The sequence below is a fragment of the Canis lupus genome, chromosome 26 (genome assembly GCF_011100685.1).
Source record: "Canis lupus familiaris isolate Mischka breed German Shepherd chromosome 26, alternate assembly UU_Cfam_GSD_1.0, whole genome shotgun sequence".
Classification (NCBI taxonomy): Eukaryota; Metazoa; Chordata; class Mammalia; order Carnivora; family Canidae; genus Canis; species Canis lupus.
Window position 1 is genome coordinate 24,205,983 of NC_049247.1, and position 20,051 is coordinate 24,226,033.

At 42.4% G+C, this 20,051-nt stretch overlaps 1 protein-coding gene across 7 annotated transcripts in view; it reads left to right on the top strand.

Moving 5' to 3' along the window:
* Window positions 1–20,051, top strand: part of OSBP2 (oxysterol binding protein 2) — a 212,183-nt gene that overhangs the window by 71,057 nt on the left and 121,075 nt on the right. The gene's annotated exons all lie outside the window — the stretch shown is intronic.

A 20,051-nucleotide genomic window follows, 5' to 3' on the forward strand; every position in this document is an offset into this window, starting at 1 on the left:
AGTTTCAGGCAACCCTGAATGAAGGAAGATAGCCTGGTGTAGTTCTCTGACTCTGGCTGATAGTGACCAAGGTAGGTCAAGGGCACAGACAGTACTCCAGAAAGACCCCCTGCACGTCATCCTGGGGCCTATCTGTTCCTTCTTAGACTGTGGACCAAGTATCTTCTAGCAAAAAGCCTACTTCCTACCTCTACCTACTTCTTGAAAACATCTGCTACTCCCCAGCTTTTCTGCCTCCCACCAGTCCAGACACCATCTCCTCTTACCAGGACATCTGCAACAACCTCCTCACTCTCTTCCTGTGAAGTCACTTCTCCAAACCACAGGCAGAATGACATGTTAAAAAATGGGAATTTAATCATATACTGGCACTGCTTAAACTCTTGGGTGCTATAAATCAACTAGACTTAACAGACATATACAGGGACGCCTGGGTGGCTCAGTGGTTTAGCGCCTGCCTTCAGCCCAGGATGTGATCCTGGGGTCCTGGGATTGAGTCCCACATCGGGCTCCCTGCATGGAGCCTGCTTCTCCCTCTGCCTATGTTTCTGCCCCTCTCTCTCTCTGTGTCTCTCATGAATAAATAAATAAAATATTAAAAAAAAACAGACATATACAGAACACTCACCCAACATCAGTGGAACACATACATTCTCCTTTTTTTAAAAAAAAGATTTTATTTATCTATTCATGAGAGACAAACACATACAGAGAGAGGCAGAGACATAGGCAGAGGAAGAAGCAGGCTCCATGCAGGGAGCCTGATGTGAGACTCGATCCTGGGACCCCGGGATCATGCCCTGAGCCAAAGGCAGATGCTCAACTGCTGAGCCACCCAGGCATCCCCACATACATTGTTCTTAAATGCATGTGGAAAATTCTCCATGATACGCTGTTAGGCCACATAAATCACACAAAGTATCTTTTTTCATGTGAGGTTTTCACAAAAAGTATTTTTTTTTTCATTTCACTACAGTGAAATGAAGCTAGGAATCAATTACAGAAGAAACACTAGAAAATTCACCAATATGTATAAATTAAAACACTCTTGAATGACCCATGGTTCAAATATAAAATCATAATGGAAATTAGAAAATACTTTGAGTTTAATGAAAATGAAAATACAACATACCAAAACTTATAGGATACAGCAAGAGCAGTGTTCAGAGAGAAATTTATACCTATAAAATATACATTTAAAAAGACAAAATCTCTGGGGATCCCTGGGTGGCACAGCGGTTTGGCACCTGCCTTTGGCCCAGGGCGCGATCCTGGAGACCCGGGATCGAATCCCACGTCAGGCTCCCGGTGCATGGAGCCTGCTTCTCCCTCTGCCTGTTGTGTCTCTGCCTCTCTCTCTCTCTGTATGACTATCATAAATAAATTTTAAAAATGTTTAAAAAAAATAAAAAGACAAAATCTCAATAGCCAAACCTTACATCTTAAGAAACTAGATTAAGGAGACTAAACTAAACCAAAGCTAGCAGAAGAAAGGAAACAATAAATATAGAGTTGAGATAAATGAAATAGAGAATAGAAAAATAATAGAGAAAAATCAGTGAAACCAAAAAAGTTGGTTCTTTGAAACAATCAACAACATTGGCAGACCTTCTACCAGACTGATTAGGAAAAAAAAGAGAGAAGACTCCAATTACTAAAATCAGAAATGAAAATGAGGACACTACTACTGATCCTACAGAAATAAAAAAGGATTATAAAACAATACTATGAACTATTTTATGCTAACAAATTAGACATCGTAGATAAAATGGACAAATTCCTAGACACACAAATTACCAAAACTGACTAAAGAAGAAATAGAAAATAATAAGTAAAGAGATTGAATCAGTCCTAAAAAATCTCCCAACAAGGATAAGTCCAGGACCAGATAGTTTCACTGGTGAATTCTACTAAACATTTTAAAAAGATTTTTATTTATTTATTCATGAGAGACACAGAAAGAGGCAGAGACATGGGCAGAGAGGAAAGCAGACTCCCTGCGGGAAGCCTGATGTGGGACTTGATCCCAGGACCCCAGGATCACAACCTGAGCCAAAGGCAGACGCTCAACCACTGAGCCATCCAGGTGCCCCTCTACTAAACATTTAAAGAAGAATTAATGCCAATCCTTCTCAAACTGTTCCAAAATATGAAGAGGAGGGAAACACTTTCTAACTTACTCTGGGAGTCTGGCCCTGTACCAAAGCCAAACAAAGACATCACAGGGGGAAAATAAAAAAAGACTATAGGCCATTATCTCTTATGAATATAGATGTAAAACTCCTCAACACAATATCAGCAAACAAAATCCAACAGCATATCAAAAGGATTATACACCATGACCAAGTGGGATTTATCCCAGGAATGCAAGGGCAGTTCAAAGTAAGAAACCAATCAGTATATTAGACTACATTGATTGAAGGGAAAAAAAAACCTCACATGATCATCTCAACTGATGCAGAAAAAGGACAAAATCCAACACCCTTTCATGATAAAAACATCAGCAAACTCAGACTAAAGTGTAACTTCCTCAACGTGATAAAAGACATTTATGAAAAACCCCACAGCTAACCTCATATTCAATGGTAAAAAAAAAAAAAAAAAGAAAAAGAAAAAAAGAACAAAACTGAGAGTTTTCCCCTAAGATCAGAAACAAGACAAGGATGTCTATTTTCACCATGGATATTCTATACTATACTGGAAGTTCTAGACAAGAAAAGGAAACAAAAGGAAAAATTGGAAGGGAAGAAGTAAAATTTCCTGTTAGAGGATGACAAAATCCTATATATGGAAAATCTCTAAGAATACACACACAAAAAAAAACTATTAAAGCTAATAAACAAATTCAGCAAAGCTGCACAGCACAAGATCAACAACCCTCACTGGTATTTCTCTGTACTCACAATGAAGAATCCAAAAAAGAAGTGAAGAAAACAATTCCGTTTAAATATAATCACAAATAATAAAATACTGAGGAATAAATTTAACCAAGGACATGAAATCTTCACTGAAAACTGAAAAAAAAATTACTGAATGAAGTTAAAGAAGACCTAAGTAAATGGAAAGACATTTGTGTTCATGGATTGGAAGACTTAATATTATTAAGATGGTAATGCTGCCCAAAGCAATGTATAGATACAGTATGATCCATACCAAATTCCAATGGTCTTTTTTTCTTAGAAGTAAAAAAAAAAATCATTCCAGGGAACCCAAAATAGCCAAAACAACCTTGAAAATGAAAACAAAGTTAGAAAACTCTAATTTTAAAACTTACTATAAAGCTGCAACTATCAACAGATGCCTGGGTGGTTCATCCAACTCTTGGTTTTGTCTCTGATCATGATCTCAGGGTCATGAGATCGAGCCCTGCATCAGGCTCCAAGCTCAGCACAGAGTCTGCTTGAGTTTTTCTCCCTCTCCCTCTGCTCTCCCCTCAGTGTACTTTCTCTAAAATAAATAAATCTTTAAGGAAAAACCTACAACAATCAAAACAGTGTGGTACTGGACTGAGGATAGACATACAGATCAATGAAATAAAACTGAGAGTATAGAAATAAACATAATCTATGGGCAATGGATTTTCAACAAGGATACCAAGGTCACTCAATGGGGAAAGATAGTCTCTTCGACAAATGATGCTGAGATGACTGGGTGTTCACATATAAAAGAATGAAGTTGGACTTCTACCTCACACCATGTACAAAAACTCAAATGCATTAAAGACCTAAAAATATAAGGGTTAAAACCATAATACTTTAAGGGGGAAAAAAAGGAGTAAATCTTTGTGACCTTGGGTTTGGCAATGGTTTTTTAGATATAACACCAAAAACACAAGCAGCCAAAGACAAAATATATATATATATATATATATATATATATATATATATATATGTAAATTACTTTATTGAAATTTAAAACTTTTGTGCATCTAAGGATGCTTATTGAGAAAGGGAAAAGATGGGGTATCTGGGTGGCTCAATGTTTGAGCATCTATCTGCCTTCTACTCAGGTTGTGATCCTGGGGTCCTGGTATTGAGTCCCATCGGGTTCAATACCCTGATGCATTGGGTTCCCCAGAGGGAGCCTGCTTCTCCCTCTGCCTATGTCTCTGCCTCTCTCTGCATGTCTCTCATGAATAAATGAATAAAATCTTAAAAAAAAAAAAAAAAGAAAGAAAGAAAGAAAGAAAGAAAGGGAAGGCAGCCCTGGTGGCTCAGCGGTTTAGCACTGCCTTCAGCCCAGGGCATGATCCTGGAGACTTGGGATTGAGTCCCACGTTGGGCTCCCTGCTTGGAGCCTGCTTCTCCCTCTGCCTGTGTCTCTGCCTCTCTCTCTTTCTTTCTCTCTCTCTTTCTCTATATCTCTCAAAAATAAATAAATAAATAAATAAATAAATAAATAAATAAATAAATAAATAAAGTCTTTTAAAAATTCATTAAAAAAAAAAGAAAGGGAAAAGACAACCCACAGAATTGGAGAGAATATTTGTAAGACATGTTTTTGATGAGTCTAGAATGCATGATATTAATGGACAGAGTACTTGAATAGACATCTCTTCAAAGATTTACAAATGGCTAATAAACACATGAAAGATAATCAACATTGTTAGTCATTAAGAAAATGACAGAACATGAGATAAAACTTCACACCCATTAGGATGGATATTATCAAAACAAAGACCAAAACCCAGCAACAATGGAAAGTAAGCATTGACAGGGACATAGAAGATTAGAACCCTCAAACATTGCCAGTAAGAGTGTAAAATGGTGCAGCCACCGTGGAAAATGTCTTAGTAATTTCTCACTAAGTTAAAAATATGACCACTCATATGACCCTAGCAATTTCACTCCTGGGCATATACCCCAAAGAATTGATAACAGATGTTCAAACAAACACTTGTACATAAATATTCATAGTATCCACTATCCACAAGAGCCAAAAGGTGAGCATAGCTCAAATGTCCATCATCAGATGAATGGATGAACAGATGTAGTGTATCCATACAACAGCATATTACTGAGCAACGAAAAGGAATGGAAGTACTAATACATGCTACAACATGGATGAACCTTGAAAACACATTAAGTAGAAGAAGCCAGATACAGGAGGCCACATATTTTATGATTCTGTGTATAGGAAATGTCTAAAATAGGCAAATCCAGAGAGATAGAGAGCTGAGTAGTGGTTGCCAGTAGCTGGAGACGGGATGAGAAGTGTCTGCTTAGCGGGTACAGGGTTTCTTTTTGGGTGATGAAAATGTTGTGGAGCTAGAGGAGATGGTTGCATAACATTTGAATGTACTATCACTAAATTATATACTTAAAATGGTTAAAATGTTAAATTTTATGTGTATTTTGCTACACTTACACACACATATGCAAAGTAATCTCAGGTGGCTTGTCGGTGTTCTCAGGGTAAAGTCCGAGCTCCTTACCCTGCCTGACAGTCTATATGGTTTTCTTCCCTCACTCTCTCCCTGCTCACTATATTCAGCTCCTGCCCCAGGACCTTTGTGCTCACTGGCCTCTCCTCTCTGCCTAGAAACCTCCTGCTCTTACTCTCTGCCTGCCTGGCTCTCATCCTTCAGGTCTCAGCTTAATGACCCTTCAGAGTGTTTTAAGTTGGTCCTTTCTCCTAAGACAGATCCATGGTAGTATCCTTTTTTTTTTTCTTCCCTGCAGTCTGCCATCATTAGTTGACTGGCTTGTTTAGTTACTTATTGTCCATCTCTTCCATAAAACCTTATTTCCTCCGGGGCAGAGCGATCCTGTATTATTTCCATGGTGACTTCAGGGCCCAGACCTAGGTTTGGCATTGGGGTCAGTTCCCAGTGAGGGTTTGTTGTGGGGCCAGTGTGCACAGCAGGCAGGACACCCTTGTCAGTGCTAGGACTGTCCCTGGAGAGGAGGATTGGGGTGTCGTGGTTTCTCTGTACCTGTCACCACTGGAGCAGATGAAAGGACTCATGACATGTAATGACATGTAGAAAGGAAGGCCAGGGAGAGCCTACTCATATTGCAAGTTTGAAGGATCAGAGCATGTGAATGAGAATGCAGATCTGTTCTTTGCTTTGGTTTTTTTTTTTTTCTTTTTGTGTGTATGTGTGTGTTTGTGTGTGTGGCACTGGGAGGCACAGCAGAACCAGTGGTAGAAGGGGTGAGACCAGTTTCTGCTTAATCTGAGAAACAAACCAGCATTTGTTACAAAAGAGAGGAGGGTGGTCAGGGACATGATGAGAGGTTCCAGCAGAGAGCTGGGCTGGGGGTGGGGGTCCCAAAGGTTCTTCAAGACTTCATCTTTGTCCTTCTGGGCTAACTTTGTGTTTCTTTTGCCATTCACTTTCCAAATTTGGTAAAATGTTCTCTGGCACTATGGACAGGATGCTGAGCCAAGGAGGGTCAGATTTGACCTTGGGCAAATGATTGTTTCTCTTGGGACCTCGATCTCTTTATCTGTAAAGTGGATGGTTGGCAAAGCTTCTTCTTCTTCTTCTTCTTTTTTTTTTTTTTTTTGGCAAAGCTTCTCCCTGAGCTCCCGTCTAGCTCTAGAGCCTTAGTCAAACTAGTTAATCTTTCTGAGTCCCAGATTTCTCATCTTCAGCACTCCTGCACAGCCACCAAGAGGATTACATGATAACATATGGGAAACGTGTGGTGCTATGGATGCGACCAATTGCGTTCATCTCAGCACTCTGGTCAGGGAGTGTGCCCCAGCACCCGTAAATCATCCTACCCACAGCTGGTAGCGGATAAAATGACAGAATCATCTGCAGAAGGTCAAGCACCCAGGGTGTTTGAAAAGCTTTCACGGTCTTAAAATGACCTACCTCCAACAACATGGGGTTCTCTGAAATGTGGCACAGTAGCTCCAGCAGGCTGCATCTCCTGGAAGGCAGCTGCCCTCCCCTCTGCCTGCGGACGTGCTGCTGGTGGGTGCAGAGGGACAAGTCATGATCATCTTGAGGGTGTGCCTGCACCTCCTGAAGGAGTGTCTGTGTCCCACAGTGCTGAGTGCTGGGACAGTGGCCCTTCCGCCAGCCGTGCCCCAGCTCTGGATCTTCTGCAAAGCCTGGGACCTGGACACACTCTGGAGCCCAACCCTCAGCAGCACATATCTGCTCTCTACAGAAATAACCAACCTCTTGGGTACCTGAAACTTGGCCTTTTGAGTTTTTCAGTTTTATATTTGGAGCACCCGGATGGCTCAGTTCATTAAGCTTCTGCCTTTGGCTGAGGTCATGATCTCAAGGTCCTGGGATCAAACTCTACATTGGGCTCTCTGCTCAGGGGAGAGTCTGCTTCTTCCTCTCCCTCTCCCCTAACCCCCAGCTTGTGCATGCACACACTCTTTCTCTCTCTCAAATGAATAAATAATAAAGAATGAAAGAATTAAAAATTTCACATAAAAAAGAAGGAACCACCTATTTCCAGGCCACAGTAATTTTTGTTATACAAAAAATAACCCCTGGTAGACCTCTGCACGGTATGCACCGTTATATATTAACCTTTCAGAGGAAACAAACATCATTCAAATGGCACAGTCCTACATGAACTCAAACTTGATGAACGAGGCGTGACAGCTCCCATGGAGGTTAGAGTGATTTGCAGGGGAGGCTGTCACCACTGGGGTAGGTGGGAGAGAGGAACAATGTCAGGGAAGGCTACTTATAGGAGCTGAGACCTGAGCTGGATTTTGAAGGACAGAGAAGAGTTTGAAATGTGGAGATGGAGGTGAGAGGAGAAAGAAAGAAGGAAGACTATCCAGACAGTGGGAATGGGAATGGCTGGAGCAAAGGAATGGTTGTGTTCAGGGACTGTGGGGGTTCTCTGTGGCTGGGGACAGTGTGTATTCAGGCTGTATCATCTCACAGTCCAGTGGTTACCAAGGGGAGGTTTGAAATCAGTCAGGTAGGGATGGCCTTGGCAAGATCTGGGGCTAGGGCCTCCATCTGGCTGGGGGTACAAGTCTCCTGAAGGGAGGACAGTAGCCAGAAGGGCTGACTGATTCAGCAGCCAGAGCACAGAAGCCACCTGCCCGTCCCAGGATACCTAAGCACCTTTGGTCAGCAGCAGAAGCCCGCATACAGCAGAATGGCCTACTTTCTGCCCAAGGACCTTGCATCAGATGGTTTGAGCACTTCAGTTATTTGGAGCCCTTCGAGAAGGGGTTTGCTTAACAGCTGCCATTGGGCTCTTCTCCGGGAAGGGCTGATTTGCCTGCACCTCTTCAGAGGGAAGCAAATTGCTTGCTGAGACATATTTCAAATTATAAGGATTTGAAAGCAGTGAAGCATGATGTCCTGTCAAATGCCCTGTAATCCCATGGTCTTTTCTCTAGTCAATTTGTATTCCCTTTGTTTTGCTTAGTGAAGACTCTCAGATTCCCTCTTACCTATGTATTTGGGGTGCAGATTTGGGGTTCCTTGTTTGAGTTTACTTATCCTTATTTGTTATACCTGTTATGTCACAATCAAGCTCTGAGAGATACAAATGACATTGACACAGTTGTCAAATCTTTCTGCTACATGGGGAGAAAGACTTTTCTTTTAACCTTTTTGTGAATAATCACTAAAGAAATGAACTTTAGCCAAAAATTGGGCAGACTTCTCCAAGTGCACGGGGGCATCGTGGGGGGGGGGGAGGATGTTCAAACTCCCTAGATGTTGTTTTTGCTCCCTCTGTTTATGGTTGCTTTTTATTGTTGACACTAGGCTTCTTTTCTGTCTGTGAAAGCAAGCAAGCAGTACAATAATGGGACATCGCTTGAAGCCAAAATGTTCCTTATATGCTAAAGTGCATGTATATGTCACAAAGGGCTCTGGTGGGCATCCTTTTGTGTCCTGGGGACTGAGCCATGTGTGGGTAACTCAAGAGATGAACAGGCACAGGCTTGGACTCAGCCTTGGAGGGGCTCTCTGGTTGAGGTGGAGAGTAGGCAGCCTGGATGCACCTTACCCTTTAGAGGGAGAAGTGAGGTAGAGTAAGAGGCCAAGAACATGGGGACACCTGTCCCAGAACCTGTTTCTGGAAAAGAGAGCTGCCATTGGACCCAGTGGCACCCCAGCCCAGGCCAGTACTCCCACAAGGAGGAGGCACAGGTTATAGGAGGAAGGGTCAGGCTGAGCATCCCTATCAGCTGGGGCAGGTTGAGAGGCCTTCCACAGGGAACAAGGGAAGGAAGTATTACCGGGCAGCCACAATCAAAATGACCAATCTGAACCAAGAACATGAGAGAGCACAGATGTGGAGTCCACTGTGAGGGCGTACTCTGACCACTGCCCCTCACTCACTCCAGGCCACATGGCTCACTTCTCTTGCCTCTGCTTTCTCACTGGGTCCTGGCCTTCCAGCTGCTGTACCTCATCCCTTTGGCCTGCTGTGCTCTAGGGAGTTAGGCCCCAAAGCTGACCCTAACTTCTAAAGATGCCTCCAGGGATGAGGTCAGCAAGCCAAGGCCCTGCGGGACCAGTTCTCACTAGGTCTGGGGCTGGCTTCCCTGGTAGTTTGGGAAAGCCTGGGGTCTGCATGCAGCTGCCATGTGTACCTGATCCACAGGACCCAGAGGTGCTCTTGCCTTCCATGTCCACTTTATGGTGATGAGCACAGTGCTCATTTTGGCAACTACCTTGGTTTTGTTGGTTTGTTTTATTTTGGTTTATTTTCTTTTAAGTTTTCTTTTATTTAAATTCGGTTAATTAACATATAGTATATTACTAGTGTTGGATTTATTTATTTATTTATTTATTTATTTATTTATTTTTAAAGATTTTATTTATTTATTCATGAGAGACACAGGGAGAGAGAGGCAGAGACACAGGCAGAGGGAGAAGCAGGCTCCATGCAAGGAGCCTGATGTGGGACTCGATCCTGGGACTCCAGGATCAGCCCTGGGCCGAAGGCAGGCGCTAAACCACTGAGCCACCCAGGGATCCCCTGTTGGTTTGTTTTAAACGAGGTTCTCTTTTCCTTATTTATCGTCCTTACTGCTTCTTAGGAAGACAGGAACCAACCTGTCCCTACTATCCTCAGCCACTGTCCTCTCTTTCTCCTCTTGGCCAAAGGCCCCTCCCTCCCTAACTTTCACCCTATGTTCCTCACTCACACCCCGCCCTGTTTGTGGCAAGCCTTGTGCCCCCCTCCCCTGTCCTTTGATCTTTCTTGGAGGAAGCTTGTCTCTGGTGTGTACCTGCCCTGGTATAGCTGATTCCTTTACCAGAAGCTGCTCTTCAACGCTCCTGCTCCTCACCTCTCACCTCCTGCAACTTCACTGAAGGTGGGGTCAGGAGAAGGGCATAGATGACCTGTCCAGCCTGGAGCAAGTTCTGGCATCGTCTTTGGCCACATTCTAGGGCTGTCCCCTCTCCCCCTTCCTACCTCTACAAAGCCTTCCATTGACATGTTGCCACATCTTGCTCCCTATCACTGATCATCCCCATATGTGTCTTCAAGCTCCCAAAGATCCTGTCCTTCGCTTTCTTCTGTCCACCCAAACTTCCCACTATGCAGCCTTTCCCATGGATCCCCTGTGCAGCCCCTACCTTGCCAGGCCCTTCTTGGCCTCTTGACCTTTTAGCACATCCACCTGCCAAACCCCAAGCTGCAATCATCCTGCTTGTGTCCTCCCTTGGGCCTCTGCCCTGCTGCCGTGGAACGCTGGAGACAATGTCTACACATACGCAAGCCACAGCTACTGAATGGTCATGCTTTCTGCCTCAGGCAGCATGCCAGGCCTGGGGAACCTAAGAGCAGTGAGCACAGAGAGCTCTAGGAGGTCAAGTCAGGTCAAGTCTTGGGCAACTGATCAGGCGACCTTCCAGTGGGGCTGGAAATGGGCAGGGACCTGTGTCACAAGAGAGAGCAGAGCTCACCAGCCTTCCAGGACAGTCTTCCTTCATCTCAGATTTATAAGATTTTTCTCTTGTATTATTAGAAGAATCTGTGTGAGGAACAGCATGAAGTCTTCTGGTATTCTTTTTTTTTTTTTAATTTTTTTTTAAATTTATTTATGATAGCCACAAAGAGAGAGAGGCAGAGACACAGGCAGAGGGAGAAGCAGGCTCCATGCACTGGGAGCCCGACGTGGGATTCGATCCGGGGTCTCCAGGATCGCGCCCTGGGCCAAAGGCAGGCGCCAAACCGCTGCGCCACCCAGGGATCCCTCTTCTGGTATTCTGATGAGGAGCCAGGCAATCCCAGGACTGGCTGATTTACACTTTCAGTAGCTTCTGAAATGTGGGCCTCTCTTGACAATGGAAGGCTTTATCTGGTGTCTGCAGCTGCCATCTGGTGGCTGGATCAAGGCCCTTCTGAGGATGTGCTGGACCTGTGAGGGCTGGTTTGCATATGTGCCTTTGCTCACTCACTTGTCTTTTTAAAAAGGTCCGTGTAGGGTCATCAGAATGTGGTACCTTTGGGGAGAAGAACACAATCAAGAGAATGAATTTACATCTGGACAGCCCCCTGCTCTGAGAGGAGCAAGTGACCAAGGCCAGGGTCATGCCCACCTCCAGCATTTGCCTCCCTGTGCCACTCGTTCAACCAAATCTTGGCATTTTGATATTCCTATTGGGATTGCTCCCCGCCATCTCAGCCCCAGGTCTACCCGGGCCCTCGGCCAAGGAACTTGTCCTTAAGTTCCTGGGCCTTGTCTTCTGGTTGACATACCCTTGCACCGTTAGCTGTGCCCTGATTCCACAGATCCTGTCTGCCTCCTATACATGGCTACCTCTGCACCCTGGGGCTCAGGCTCAGTAATTTGAAGTCGGAGTCTGACCTCTTTTTGGCTGCCACATCAGCTACCCTCTCAGTACCCTTCTGGACCTCTGGCTCTTCCTCTAACAGCTGCCTTCTTTCCTATTCTCTCTTGCTTGGCCTGCCCCAGGATCTGTCCCTCAGTCCCTACTGAGAGGGGTCTTCCTCCCTCGCCTGATTGTCTAGCTTCCATCACACCCACACATCCTTTGGCAAACCATGGAGCAGCCTGGAAACCAGACAGTCCTGGGCTTTTCCTTTCCAGCTGTGCCATTTCCTAGCTGGGTAACTTTGGCAAAGTTGCTTGACCACTCTGTGCCTCTGTTTCCTTACCCTAAAAGCATGTCTATTGATAAAGACCACATAAGGTTGTCAAGAGGAATAAATTAAATATTATAGACTGCTCAGCTCAGCAACTGGGGTGTGGTGGCTGCTCAAGTTGACAGCAGTGAAGCTATTGCTCTTTTGGTGATGACCCTTCAGTTCTGCACATTCTGTCTTCAGGCAGGAGTAATAGGGCCCCTTCACTGAGCCAAGGTACATATACCACACAGCCAGCTTTGGGAGTAACCCCTCCCTACCACATAGATCAGCATACCCTTAAACCCAGGGCTTCTGTGGGGCCTTTATCAGTGCCTCCCCAGTGTGGGTCCCCTGACAGCTTCCTTTCCTATCTTTCAGTGGCTCTTGAAGTCCTTGCCACTCTGTATGTCCTCGCTACCCCAGCAAAAGACCTTGTCTCCTTCCCATTCCATAGAGCAAAAAAGTCCACCTTCCACACCACCTCAGCTCTCTACCATCAAACTTAGCGACCTCCCTGCATCCACCCCTGTGTGACTCCGGTGGGACCTGGTTCCATTACTATTCTTTCTTTCCTGTAGCCTCAGCTTCTCTCCTGGCTTTTCCCCACTGCTCCATCTGACCCACTACCCACTGCCTTGAGACTGCCCTCATCACAGTCTTTGGGTTACCTTCCAGACCTGGAAGTCGGACCAGTAGTAAACCCGAGTGTCCTGTTTACTCCTGCCCTACTTCACCTCTCACATTCAGCTGTCCTAAGATCCTGTGAGTGCCAGCCCTGAACAGTTTTGCATCTGCCTGCTGCCCTTCATCTGCATGGCCTCCACCTTGGTTCAGCCACCTGGCCTCTTAGGTTCTGAACTCCAGACTCTTCCAATAGAGACTCCAACAGCCAGAGTGAGTCTGCTAAAATGCATTTCAGCTTGATTCCTGTTCTCAGTAGGATGAAGTGAAAAGTTCACTGTGCAGCTAGAAACCGTGAACAGAATGCATAGGGCAGCTACTTAAGCACGTTGGAAATTAAGTAGCCACAAGCATATTGGAGAAGACCATAATTTGAGTGTTCACCACAGTGAACAGGTGGTAAGTTTATAACTTTTTTTCCTTCCAGTATTTTCCAGTCTGGACTTGGGGGATACCCATGAGTGAGCAGACGGAGAGAGTTCCAGAATAAGCCCTCTTGTTCAGGCCAAAGGAGCAGGAAAGTTCTCCTGGCACTAAGAGTGGCAGCAGGGGGGCTGCAGGTGCCCAAAGCTTTGAGGTAAACTCTCCCCTCCAGGAGAAAGAGTTGTGGTCCCAAGAGGGTGAGTGAGAATCCCTGTTGCATTCTTCTCTTTCTCCTCCCATCCACTTGGCTTCAGATGTGGGTGCAGTGATGGGAAATGGGCAGTGGAAATAAATAAATAAAGCCCCAGTCTTGGGCCAGAGGGCAGAAAGAAGGAGCCCTTGGGAATTGGAAAATACTGAGATATCACAGAGAGGAGCTTGGGAAAGTGACCCTGTAAAGTTGTTTATGAACTTCAAGGTTCACATCCAAACTACATGTGCATGAATCAGATCCTAAACTGCATACTTGGAAAACTGAACTAAAAGCCACATGAACATCAAAGTTCCAGTGGCCACTAACTGGCACAGATGAGGGAGAGATTAAAATAGCAAAGGCATTGAAAGAGAAACTGATAATGGAGCCATCACTAGGAGAAGTTTGGTCAGAACTTGTGGCTTGAACCCAACTGCCTGCTAAAGTGAACCTAAGTCAACTGCCTGCTAAAATGAAAATATCAAAGTGCTCACAGACAGGAATGAAAGAAGCAATTAGCAGTATAGATTCCACAGACATAAAATAATAAGGAATACTACAAATAACTTTACCCACAATTCTGACAACCTTGATGAAATAAGCTGATTCTTCAAAAATCATAAACTTCAAAATGCACCTAAGATCAAGTATATAACCTGAATAATCTAATGACATTGAAAAAACGCATTCATAGTTTAAAACCTTTCAAAAGGGATCCCTGGGTGGCGCAGCGGTTTAGCGCCTGCCTTTGGCCCAGGGCGCGATGCTGGAGACCCGGGATCGAATCCCACGTCGGGCTCCCAGTGCATGGAGCCTGCTTCTCCCTCTCCCTCTGCCTATGTCTCTGCCTCTCTCTCTCTCTGTGTGACTACCATAAATAAATAAAAATTAAAAAAAAAAAAAAGTAAAACCTTTCAAAAAAAAGAACAAATATTCAGACTCAGGTGCTTTCACTGGTGAATTCTATCAAGCATTTGAAAAAGTAATTAACACCATTTGCTCACAACCTCTTCCAGAAAATAGAAAAGGAGGAAACACTTCCCAGTGCATTATCCTGATATCAAATGGGACAAAGACTTCAAGAAAAAAACTTCAGATCAATATTTCTCATGAACATAGATGAAAAAGTCCTAGTGTATTGTAGCAATATTTAAATAGAATAATATGTAAGTAGCAATATATATGTAGAATAATATACCATGATAGAGTGGGATTCATACTAGCTGCACAATATAGGTTCTATATTTGAAAATCAATCAGTGGAGTCACCATATTAATGGTCTAAAAAATTACATGATCATGTCAATTGATGCAGGAAAAAGCACTTGAAAAAATTCAGTATCATTCATGGCAAAAACATTCAGCAAATTGGGAGTTCTTCCAAGTAAAGGAATTTTGTCACCTGATTAAGAGGAATTTTAGTGGTGAAAGACTCCTAGATCATTAACAAGGCAAGGATGTCCATTCTCACAACTCATGTTTATACTCATACTGGAAGGAAGTCCTAGCCAGTATAATAAAGCAAGAAAAAGGAACCAAAGACATTCATATTAGAAAGGAAGAAACAAAAACTATCCCTATTTGCAAATGACAAGATGGCTATGTAGAGGACCTTAAGAAATCTAAAACAATACTCTCAGAATAAGTGAGGTTAACAAAGTTACAGTATACAAGATCAATACACAAAGGCCAATCATATTTCTATGTCCTAACAGTGAGCCTTTAAAAACTAAAATTTTAAAAAATAATTATAATGCACCCCCATGAAATACTTAGGTGTAAATATCACAAAACATATATAATATCTGTATACTGAAAACTATAAAATGCAGATAAAAGACCAAAATGAATAGAAAGACAATGTTCATGGATCAGAAGATTCAACAGAGTAAAGATGTCAGTTTTCTCCAAATTAATGGATTTAATGCAATTCCAATAAAAATCCTTTAGCAAGACATTTTTTTCAGTGTAGACAAGCTTATTGCAAATTTATATGGAAAGAAATAAGAACCAGAATAGCTAAAACAATTTTGAAAAATAAAGTTGGAGTAACTACCCAATGTTAAGACTTATTATAAAGAAACTGTAATGAAGATAGTATTGTATTAGCAAAGAGACAGACACACATATTAATGAAACAGAATAATCCAAAAATGGACCTACACAAAACAGTCAGTAGGATTTTGACAAAGGTACAAAAGCAATTCAATTGAGAAAAGATCGTCTTTTCAACAAGCAATGTTGGAACAAGTGAACATTTATATGTTAAAAAAGTATCTTGATCTAAACACAAAATTATAACACTTTTAGAAGAAAACATAAGGGAAAACTTTTGTGACCTAAGATTAAGCAAAGAGTTCTTAAACATGACATCAAAACCATAATACATAAAAGAAAAAAACTGATAAATTGAACTTCATCAAAAATGTGAAACATGGGCAGCCCGGGTGGCTCAACGGTTTAGCGCCTGCCTTCGGCCCAGGGCCTGATCCTGGAGACCCGGGATCGAGTCCCACGTCGGGCTCCCTGCATGGAGCCTGCTTCTCCTTCTCCCTCTGCCTGTGTCTCTGCCTCTCTCTCTGTGTGTCTCTCATGAATAAATAAATAAAAATCTTTAAAAAAATACTAAGTTAAAAATGTGAAACTCTTACTCTGCAAAAGACACTGCAAAGAGACTAAAAAGTCAGGCTATAGACTAGCAGGTTGTATATTCAATAGAATATACATTGTGTATATAGATTGAATATACACTGCATATATTGTTTGCAGACAATGTAAGGAGTTCTTTTTTTTAGCGATTTATTTATTTGTGAGAGCATGCATGTGAGTGGGGGAAGGAGTAGAGGGAGAGGGAAAGAATCTCAAGCAGACTCCCTGCTGAGTGCAGAGCCCAACATGGGGTCGATCTCATGAACCTGAGATTATAATCAGAGCTGAAATTGAGACTTGGATCCTTAACTGACTGAGCCATCTATGCACCCTGGGACAATGTAAAGAATTATTTAAACCAACCACACACAAAAAAACCAAATAACCCCCTAAAGTGCATAGATCTAATAAGTGAGTTCAAGAGGGTTGTAGGATATAAGATCAACACATAAAAATCAACATATAACTATAATTGGAATGTGGGAATAGAAATTTAAAACACAATACCACTTATAATTGCTTCCTCAAAATGAAATAATTAGGCATAAATCTAACAAAATTTAGTATACAGAATCCGTATGCTAAAAATTACAAAATGCTGATGAAATTCAAGACCTGAAGAAATGGAGAGACATACCATGTCCATGGACTGAGAGACTCAATAAAGATGTCAGTTTTCCCTGAATTTATTTATATACTTAAAACAATTTCTGTCAACATCCTAGAAAGATACCTTGTAGCTTAATCTAAATTTTATATGGAAAGCTAAAGCAGTTTTTAAAAAGAATAAAGTGGAAGAAAAAAAAGAATAAAGTGGAAGAAATCAGTTTACTGAGGTAAGACTTACTGTATAGCTAAGAGTAATCAAGACAACATGATGTCATGATGTTGGTGAAGGAAAAAAAACCTATAAATCAATTTAACAGAATTAAAACCTCAGAAATAAACACAAATACACCAAATTGATTTTTTGACAAAGGTACTAAAGCAATTTCCTTTTTTTTTTTTTTTTTTACTAAAGCAATTTCGTGCAGGTAAGGTAGTCTCCTCAACAAGTGATGCTGGAATCATTGGACATTCATAGGCAAAAAAAAAAAAAAAAAAAAGCCTCAACCTAAGCATCAAATGGTATACAAAAATTAATTCAAGATGGGGCATGGATTTAAATGTAAAACTATAAAACTTTTAGAGTACATATAGGATACTTTTGGGACCTGGGGTGAGATGAAGAGTTCTTAGACATGTTTACAACATGAGAAGCACACTCTACTCAAGAAAACATTAAGACTTGCACTTTAAATTTAAAAACTTTTGTATTGCAAAAGACCCTATCAAAAGATGAAAAGAGGGACTCCTGGGTGGCTCAGTGGTTGACCATCTGCCTTTGGCTCAAGTCGTGATGCCAGGATCCTGGTATGGAATCCCACACTGGGCTTCTGGTGGGGAGCCTGCTTCTCCCTCTACCTGTGTCTCTGCCTCTCTCCTTGTGTCTCTCATGAATAAATAAATAAAATCTTAAAAAGGATGAAAAGACAAAGTACAGACTGGGAGAAAATATTTGCAAATTACTTGTCCAAGAGAGGACTATACCTAGAATATACAATGAAGTGCAAAAACTCACCAATAAAAAAACAATCTAAATATAAATGGGAAAAAAAAAACCAGAGATTTCACTGAAAAGAAGATACAGGCAGCAAATAAGCACATAAAAGGTGATCATTACCATGAGTTATTAGAGAAATGAAATTAAGATCATTATGAGATATTACCACACATTTATTAGAAAAACTGAAATAAAAAATAGTGATAATACCAAATGCTAGCAAGGATCTGTCCTATATGTTGCTGGTGGGAATATAAAATGGTACAGTTATCTTGGAAAATAGTTTGGCAGTTTTTTACAATACTAAACATGCAATTACCATATGACCCAGCAGTCACAGCCTTGCACATTTATCCTAGAGAAATGGAAGCTTAAGTTCATACAACAGCCTGTACACAAATGTTCAGAGCAGCACTGGTTTTAATGGCAAAGTACTGGAAGCCACCCAAATGTCCTTCAGTGGGTAACCAATTGAGCAGACTCTGGTCCACAACACAATGGAATACCACTCAGCAATAACAACGAATGAGGGCAGCCTGGGTGGCTCAGCGGTTTAGGGCTGCCTTCGGCCCAGGGCATGATCCTGGAGACCCGGGATCGAGTCCCACGTCGGGCTCCCTGCTTGGAGCCTGCTTCTCCCTCTGCCTGTGTCTCTGCCTCTCTCTCTCTCTCTCTGTCTCATGAGTAAATGAACTTAAAAATCGTAAAAAAAAAAAAAAAAAAAAAAAACAACGAATGAGTTATCCATACATACAACAACTTGGATGAATCTCAGAGGTATTATGCCAAGTGAAAGAAGACATTCTCAAGATGTCCTATGACCCCATCTATATAATGTTCTGGGAAAGGCAAAAACTGTAGAGATGGAGGACAGATTTGTGATTGCCAGGGGGGAAAGCTGGAGGGAGGGTGTGATACAAAGTTATAGCATGAGGGAGTGTTTTAAGGGTAAAGGAACTGTTATGTCCTAGTTGTAGAGGTGTATTATGAATCTATACATGTGTTAAAATGCATAGAAGGCAGTAAAATTTGTTATTCGAAACAAATTTAATTTAAAAACAAAATGCAATTTTGACTTGTATTCTTTCTTTGGCTCTCCCCTGCCCTCCAGATCTACCCAGCTTCCTGACTCCTCATCAGCGCACTGTCTTATTGCCAGACATGCTGAACCTCTTCCCTGCAAACCCCTAGCACCCAGCCTCTTCCCACACCCTGCTTCCCCTTAGGTCTGCTTCTCCTTTAAGGAAAGGGTCATTCTGGAAACTTCCCTGAACCAGCCCCCCCTGCGTGGGCCAGATGGTTGCTTCTCTGTGACTTGGCTTAGCTAGTGGTTAATGTGAATATGGGCTTCCCAGAGCCTCAGATTCCCTGTTGTCAGTCCATTGGAGGCTTTTATTATGTGCCTCCCAGGATCCTTGCAATTCAAAGATTTCTAAGTCCGTGGAACCAGGCTCGCTGGGTTCAAACCAAGGCTCCCTTACTTATTAGCTACATGACCTTGGACAAGTTGCTTGCTGTCTTTTGCCTCATTCTCTTCTCTAAAATGGGCTTAATAATAGACCCACCTCTTTGAGGTGCTGTGAGGATTAACTTGAATATTGCATGAAAAGAATTTAGCACTTGAATTGGCAAATGCTCAAGAACAGTTAACTGTAGTCATTGATAATAGCCACCTTGGCAGCTTTAAAATAATACGGGTTCCCAGGTCCTGATAAATCTGAATGAATGAAAACAGTACTGGGTACTCCTTAGGAAGGAGTGCCAGAATTAGCACATAAAAATACAGGCCAGGGGATCCCTGGGTGGCGCAGCGGTTTGGCGCCTGCCTTTGGCCCAGGGCACGATGCTGGAGACCGGGGATCGAATCCCACGTAGGGCTCCCGGTGCATGGAGCCTGCTTCTCCCTCTGCCTATGTCTCTGCCTCTCTCTTTCTCTCTGTGTGACTATCATAAATAAATAGAAAAATAAAATAAAATAAAAAATAAAAATACAGGCCAACCAGTTTGATCTGAACTTCCATGTATACAGCAAATAATATTTTAATGTAAGTATGTCCCATATAATAGTTGAGACATAAACCAAAATGTATTCAGATGTAAAGATTGTCTTGTTATCTATCTGGATTTAACTGTATCCTGGGAGATCTTGACACTCAACCCACTTGAAAGTTATGCTCCTGACTCCTTGGGTAGGGTCGAAAGTTAAACCTCCCAGTCAAAAATAGTAGTTTTTCACTTGACACAGGGGGGAGCTAGAGGATAGTTGTTCACTTTCTTTGCTCCTAAATTGTCTAAGGAAGCAGGCCTGTGGGCTGCCTTGTGACTTACCTCTCAGTACTTGTGAATCATTTTCAGAAGATCTGCAAGCCTGTGTCCCAGCAGGGTCTGGGAGGCTATAAGAAGTGAACACAGAGCCAGCTAGCTCTCTCTCTTGACCCTACTTCCAAGA